Source organism: Tupaia chinensis, unplaced genomic scaffold, assembly GCF_000334495.1.
Source record: "Tupaia chinensis unplaced genomic scaffold, TupChi_1.0 Scaffold143871_1, whole genome shotgun sequence".
Classification (NCBI taxonomy): domain Eukaryota; kingdom Metazoa; phylum Chordata; class Mammalia; order Scandentia; family Tupaiidae; genus Tupaia; species Tupaia belangeri.
In genome coordinates, this window is record NW_006203722.1 from 12,673 (window position 1) to 19,868 (window position 7,196).

A 7,196-nucleotide genomic window follows, 5' to 3' on the forward strand; every position below is an offset into this window, starting at 1 on the left:
CAGATTTCCTCCTTGTTTTTGTCTGTCCTTCTGTTGAGGGGGACAAAGAGTGGGAGGAGTGGGACTAAGAGTGGAAGGAGGGGCGGGACAAAGATCAGAAAGAGGGATGGGGAAAGGCAGAAGCAAGTGAGGGAGGGACAAGAAGGAAATAAGTCCAATTCCCATGGCAGCCCCGCCAAGAAGTTGAGATCATGATAGAGGCCCCGCTGCTGGCACTCACAGGAGGCAGAGAGCTCTGCCTCCACTACCCGGACTGGCAGATTCAACTGTATTGCCATGGATGCCTTCTGGCGATATACTCCTATGGACTTGGAGGCCCCTGAAGCCAAACTGCCACTCATAATGGCAGCACTCATAATGGCATTTGTTAATCAAGCAAATTACAAAAACTAAGAGGAAAGAATATTCGAGACTTAATTACAGTGGCTGAAAAAGTTTACAATAATTGAGAAACCCCGGAAGAAAGAACAGGCCAAAGCTAATGACTGACAAACTTGGAATCTAGCAAAAATCTTGTTGGCTTCCATGGTGGGAGATGAAAGAGAAAAACAAAGGCACTTGAAAGAGCTGGTCCAAGAGGGAAATACCAATGGGCCTAATAAAAAAAGCTGCCCCCCACTGGGGAAAAATCAATGCGCCTACTGTAAAGAGGAGGGCCATTGGGCAGAACTGTCCAAAATGAAAGAACAAGTCTCCCTCCAATACTCCTGTCTTGACTCTTGATGATCATAATGAATAGGGGGAACAGGGTTCCGTGCCCCTTCCCAAACCCAGGGTAACTCTCAGAGTGAAGAGGACCCCTATCAACTTCCTACTGGACACCGGTGCTCAGAACTCAGTGCTCCTACAACCTCTTGGTGCATTATCTGCCAAAACCACCTGGGTCCATGGAGCAATAGGAAGAAATAAGTTTTTCTGGACCACCAAGAGGATGGTGGACCTTGGAGAAGGCAAGGTATTCCACTCCCCCTTATCCATTATTGGGCTGAGACTTACTAACAAAATTGGGCGCCCAAATTCACTTTGATCCAGAAGGCACTAATGTCCTCAATAAGTCTGTATGCCCTATAAATGTCCTCACTGTAAGCTTAGAAGACAACTACCGACTGCACCAGCCCCTGCAAGAGGTCTCCCTTATAGCGGACATGGCCCAATGGCTGGCTGAATTCCCCAGCGCATGGGCGGAAACTGGCGGGGTAGGTAGGATTGGCTTCACATTGGCCACCAGTGTTCATAGAACACAAACCAGGAGCAGACCCCGTCAGAGTACGCCAATATCCCATGTCCCTAGAGGCCCGAACTGGCATCACCCCTCATATTCACCAACTGTTGGAACAAGGAATATTAAGACCTTGCCATTCACCGTGGAACACACCACTCCTGCCTGTTAAAAAGCCTCACTCCAATTATTACCAACCTGTGCAGGACTTAAGAGAGGTCAATAAGAGAGTAATAGACATTCATCCCATGGTGCCCAACCCATATACTCTCCTTAGTTCTGTGCCTCCAACTCATAATTGGTACACTGTCCTAGACCTAAAAGATGCTTTCTTCAGCCTTCCCTTAGCACCTAAGAACCAAGAATTCTTCACCTTTGAGTGGTCAGACCCTGAGTGTGGATTCAGCAGAAAGTTAACTTGGAAACCCTTGCCTCAGGGTTTCAAAATTGCACCTACTATCTTTGATGAAGCCTTGTATGAAGATTTGGGTGAGTTTCAAGCTGCACGCCCCAAAATTGTCTTGTTATAGTACATAGATGACCTGTTGGTAGCAGCCAAAACCCAGCAGAACTATCTATAGGGCACTCGTGCTCTGCTCAACACCCTTGTAAGCCTTGGATACAGGGCCTCAGCCAAAAAGGCTCAAATTTGTCAGCCGAGGGTAAGCTACTTGGGATATGAGCTTGAAGGTGGACAGCCCTGGCTGACTGCTGCCAGAAAAGAGACCATACTAAAAATCTCCAGGCCTTTCTCTTCAAAACAGGTGAGGGAATTCCTGGGATCTGTGGGCTTTTTTCAGCTATGAATTCCTGGGTTTGCAGAATTGGCTAAGCCCCTCTATGAAGTCACCAAGGAAAGCCAGGGCACTTTCATTTGGAGAGAGCGACTGGAACAATCTTTTAACCAGACCAAGACTGCTCTCCTTTTGGCACCGGCCCTTGGCTTTCCCAATGTAACTAAACCATTCCACTTGTTCATGGATGAAAATAAGGGGATCACAAAGGGAGTCCTAGTACAACCCTTAGGGCCCTGGAAGAGGCCTGTGGCCTATCTGTCAAAAAATTAGATCCTTGGGACCAGCAGTTAGCATAATGGCTATGTCGCTAGACTCCCACATAGTTGACTGCAGTTCGAGTCCTGGACCTGGTGGCTTAAACTCATGCCAGGCGCATGTGCGTGCATGCCCAAGATCCTAAGAGGAAAACGGAGGAAAAGGGATTACGACATGTCCATCCCCCCTGGGGGATGATTTCTCGCTTTCTATCTCCTTGTCTCTCTCTGTCTGTCTGGCAAGCACATGCACCCTATAGCAAAAATCTCTCTCAAAAAAAAAAAATCAGATCCTAGAAAAGCAGGAGGCCTGCGCTGTGTCAGCGACATGGAGCTCCCAGGTCTGTCCAAGATGGCAGAGGTAAAGGAGACACTAAAGCGACTTCAGAGCCAGAAAGGAGTACAAGGAATCATTGTGGTGAACACAGAAGGCATTCCCATCAAGAGCACCATCGATAACCCCAGCACCACGCAGTACACCAACCTCATGCACAACTTCATCATGAAGGCACGGAGCACAGTGCATGAAATTGACCCACAGAACGACCTGACCTTCCTTCAAATTCGCTCCAAGAAAAATGAAATTATGGTTGCACCAGATAAAGACTATTTCCTGATTGTCATTCAGAATCCGACCAAATAAGCCGTCCTTGGCTCCCTGTGTCATTTCTTAATTTAATGCCCCCCTCCTCCCAGAATCATGTCAACTGACTATCACTTGGAGCCCAGTCAAACCAATCCAGTGACCAGGGGTAGGCTGCAGCCCCACCCACCCCACCAGAGAAGTCCCTCTGATGCATCAGTTGCTCCCAGAGTCCCTGGGAGGGCCATTTTCCTCACTTCCATGTTTTTGGAGCAAGTGTTTGAAGAGTGAGGAGCCCACACCCATCTCCTTCTGACCTTCGTTTCACTTTGTCACCCTTGGAAAAGACTGTTTCTCTTTAACTAAAAATATCTGAACCACTTAAAAAAAAATAGATCCTGTTGCAGCAGGTTGGCCTCCCTGTCTCCACATAATTGCAGCCACAGCCCTTATGGTCAAGGATGCTAACAAATTGACCTTAGGTCAAGAACTTTACCTCTCCACCTCTCATGCAATTGAGGGAATTCTTCAGCAGCCCTCCGATGGCTGGGCAATGCCTGCCTTGTTCATTATCAGAGTCTCTTACTAAACCCTGCCAAGATCTTGTTTCAGGTACTCACCACCTTGAACCCCACAACCTTGCTGCCAAACCCAAACTGTGACACTCCCCTCCACAACTGCTCTGAAATCCTTGCACAGGCTTATGGAATCCGACCTGACTTGAAAGACCAGCCCTTGCCAGATGCAGAAGTGACCTGGTATATGGATGGGAGCAGTTTTATGTCAAAGGGACTGAGGTATGCAGGGGCTGTGGTGGTGTCAGAGCAGGAAATTTTATGAGCAGTGCCCCTCCCCGAGGGAACATCGACCCAGAAGGCTGAATTGATTGCTCTGACTAAAGCTTTAACCCTGGGCAAAGACAAAAAGGTCAATCTATACTAGGATAGTCACTATGCCTTTGCAACTGTTCATATACATGAGGTCATATACTGAGAACAAAGCCTCTTGGCTGCAGAAGGCAAAACTATAAAAAACAAAGCCAAGATCTTGGCACTATTGGCTGCCGTTTGACTCCCAAAATAACTGGCCATCATTCATTGTCCTGGTCACCAGAAAAATTATTCCCCAGTCACCAGGGGTAATAACCTGGCTGATTCCACAGCCAAGGATGTGGTCCTAAAAGCAACAGTTCTGGTGGCCCAGATGCCGGATCCTGGTGGCCCAGTCCTTCCTGACCAACCCCAGTATACATCAGAAGACCTTGCATGGATAATGGGCCTGCCCTCAACCCACAATCTCCACGGATGGTGGAAGTCTGTAGATAATAAAATCATCCTCCCAGAAGCCCCCAGTGATAAGTCCTGTCTAAAATCCACTGAATCACCCACATGGGCATTAGAAAAATGCAGGGCCTCCTTTGACATGCTCACATTCTGATAAAAGGCGCTAATTCAAAGATTGAAACTATAGTGCACCACTGCAAGGCCTGTCAGCTGACCAATGCTTCCAAACCTCAAGGGCAGCCTGGCTCATGAATCAGAGGGAACAAGCCTGGAGCATATTAGGAAATAGACTTTACAGAGGTAAGACCTCGCAAGTATGGTTACAAATTCTTACTGGTCTTTATAGACACCTTTTCAGGTTGGGCAGAAGCATTTCCTACCAAACATGAAATGGCTCAAATCGTGGCTAAAAAATCCTCGAAGACATCTTACCCAAGTATGGATTCCCCACTATGGTTGGGTCAGATAATGGACCAGCTTTCATATCCAACGTAATTCAAAGTTTAGCCTCAGTGTTGGGGACGAATTGGAAATTACATTGTGCATACTGTCCCCAGAGTTCAGGACAGGTAGAAAGAATGAATAGAACTCTAAAAGAGACCTTAACTAAATTAACCTTAGAAACTCATGGTGACTGGGTGACACTCCTCCCCTTACAAGTTGGGTCTAACTCCTTTCAAAATCTTGTACGGCCTGCTGCCACCTATTATTCCTAATGTACAGTCTGACTTGTTAACTGAATTTAATGATCACTCTCTGTTATCTTCATTACAAGGCCTCTGGGCCGCTCACCAGGACATCTGGCCAAGACTGCAGGCTCTTTAGGCCACTGGCCCTCCTGCAGATCCCCACCAGTTCCAGCCTGGTGACTAGGTGTACATCAAGCGACACCACAAAGAAAGCCTTGAACTGCGCTGGAAGGGTCCTATGTGGTCATCCTGACCACCCCCACCACTCTCAAAGTTGACAGCATCACCTCGTGGGTCCATCATACACACATCAAGCCAGCAGACCCCCTCATGCTACAAGACAATCTTATAACAGGATGGACAGCTGCGAGGGACCCAGGCAATGCCCTAAAGCTAAGACTGTGACGTGTCAAACCTTGCTAATATTATTTTCCCTCCTCTGGATGACCCAGGTGGGGGGCTCCCCTTATCAGCCCCTCAGACTGACCTGGCTCATTACTGGTACCACTATGGGGGAAATTGTCAATAGCATGTTGAAAGATGCCCCCCATCCCCGGGGCATGGTGGCCAACCTTAGAATTTGACCTTTGCCTCTTGGGGCAGGCTCTTGGGATATTGGTGATTGGGAAATAAGTTCAAAGGGCATGCCTGAATGCAGAAAAGGCATCGACAGGTGCGACTTCAAGGGGGTCAATTATTCTCCCAGATGTAGCCATCTGTATTACAGGGCTGCCCTAAGAACAACCCCATTTTATGTCTGCTGTGGGGAGGGGGAGCTGTGAATCCACTGGAACCATCCGCTGGGCACTTCCGGTCCAGAATGATTTAATACGTGTCACCTGGGTGCCTGGACCCCCTGGGCTGACTGGAACCTGCTCTTGAGGTGCTGAACTCTTTGGCCCATGCCTTAGTTTTCTTTGTAATCCACTCCAGATATCATTCACAGAAAACAGGGAAAAAATACACCGCATGGGAAGCAGGACGGACCTGGGGCATCCGTCTATATCAAAAGGGACATGACCAAGGACTCCTGCTGACCCTGAGACTTAAGGTTGAAACTTTAGGCCCCATTAAGGCACTGGGGCCTCACAGTCCTTGCACCCCCTGTTCCTAACCAGCGTTGCCCCAGTACTATCCCTCCCATGAAACCCCCAAGTCCTGCAGCCGCACACTGGTGGCCCTCACTCACTATCTTCCCCACAGCCTCCTTGCTGGCTCTCTCAGACCTTCATCACCTGGCTCCCTCAGAACCCCCACCCCACGCTAACTCAGACCCTCTCTGGGACTTAATGGTCCAGACTTTTCAGGTCCTCAATGTGTCCAGACCAGATCTCACTGACTCATGCTGGCTGTGTTACAAAACAAAACCTCCCTATTATGAGGGCATTGTATTGCCTGGCACCTACACCAAATCAGACAGCCCTGACTCTTGTAGATGGCACCAACGAGGCACTGTTAGATTAACCCTTCAGTCAGTCACTGGGTGAGGACTATGTTTGGGGACAGTTCCCCCAGCTTATCGGCATCTCTGTAATGAGACCGTCACCTCTTTTCCTCCCAACAAGTACTTGGTACCCCCTGCTAATAGGTAGTGGGCCTGCACCACGGGGTTAGTACCCTGTGTCCATAGGGCAGTACTTAACAACACACGCGACTTCTGTTTGTATTCAATTACTCCCTCAGCTCATCTATCACACTGCTGAAGAACTCTATCAGAGATTAGAAGGACCCCCTAGATGAATCAGGTGGGAGCCCATTACAGCCATCACCCTTACAGTCCTTTTAGGAATAGTAGGAGTGGGGACCGGAGTCTCATCCTTGATCCTCCAGAACAAGCATTACAGTGATCTACGTGGAGTCACAGATGATATCTCCAGGTTAGAAGACTCTAGTACTTGTCTTCAAGAGTCCTTATCCTCCCTTGCAGAAGTCATCCTCCAGAACCGGAGAGGCTTAGACTTAATTTTCCTTCAACAAGGAGGCCTCTGTGCTACCATAGGGGAAGAATGCTGTTTTATTTTTATTGATCACTCAAGAGTGCTAAGAGAATCAATGGCCAAAGTCAGCGAAGGCCTCATGAAATGTAAAAGAGACCGTGAACAGACCCAGGGCTGGTTTGAATCCTGGTTCATCTCCTCCCCCTGGCTTACCACCCTAGTCTCCACTCTTTTAGGCCCTCTACTAACCCTGTTCCTGCTCCTCACTCTCGGTCCTTGCATTCTCAACAGACTAATAGCCTTTATTCACGAATGACTCAACACCATCCAGTTAATGATTCTGCACTCAATATAGGCCTATCCCTGACTGGGACCATATAGAGCTCAATAACAGGGATCCATGATTGGCTCCTCTATGTACTTGGGAAAAGGGG

At 48.3% G+C, this 7,196-nt stretch overlaps 1 pseudogene; it reads left to right on the plus strand.

Annotated features, from left to right (window-relative positions):
• The first annotated feature begins 2,613 nt into the window (after nt 1-2,613).
• On the plus strand, nt 2,614-2,913 carry LOC102492695 (dynein light chain roadblock-type 1 pseudogene; annotated as a pseudogene).
• Nucleotides 2,914-7,196: the final 4,283 nt, after the last annotated feature.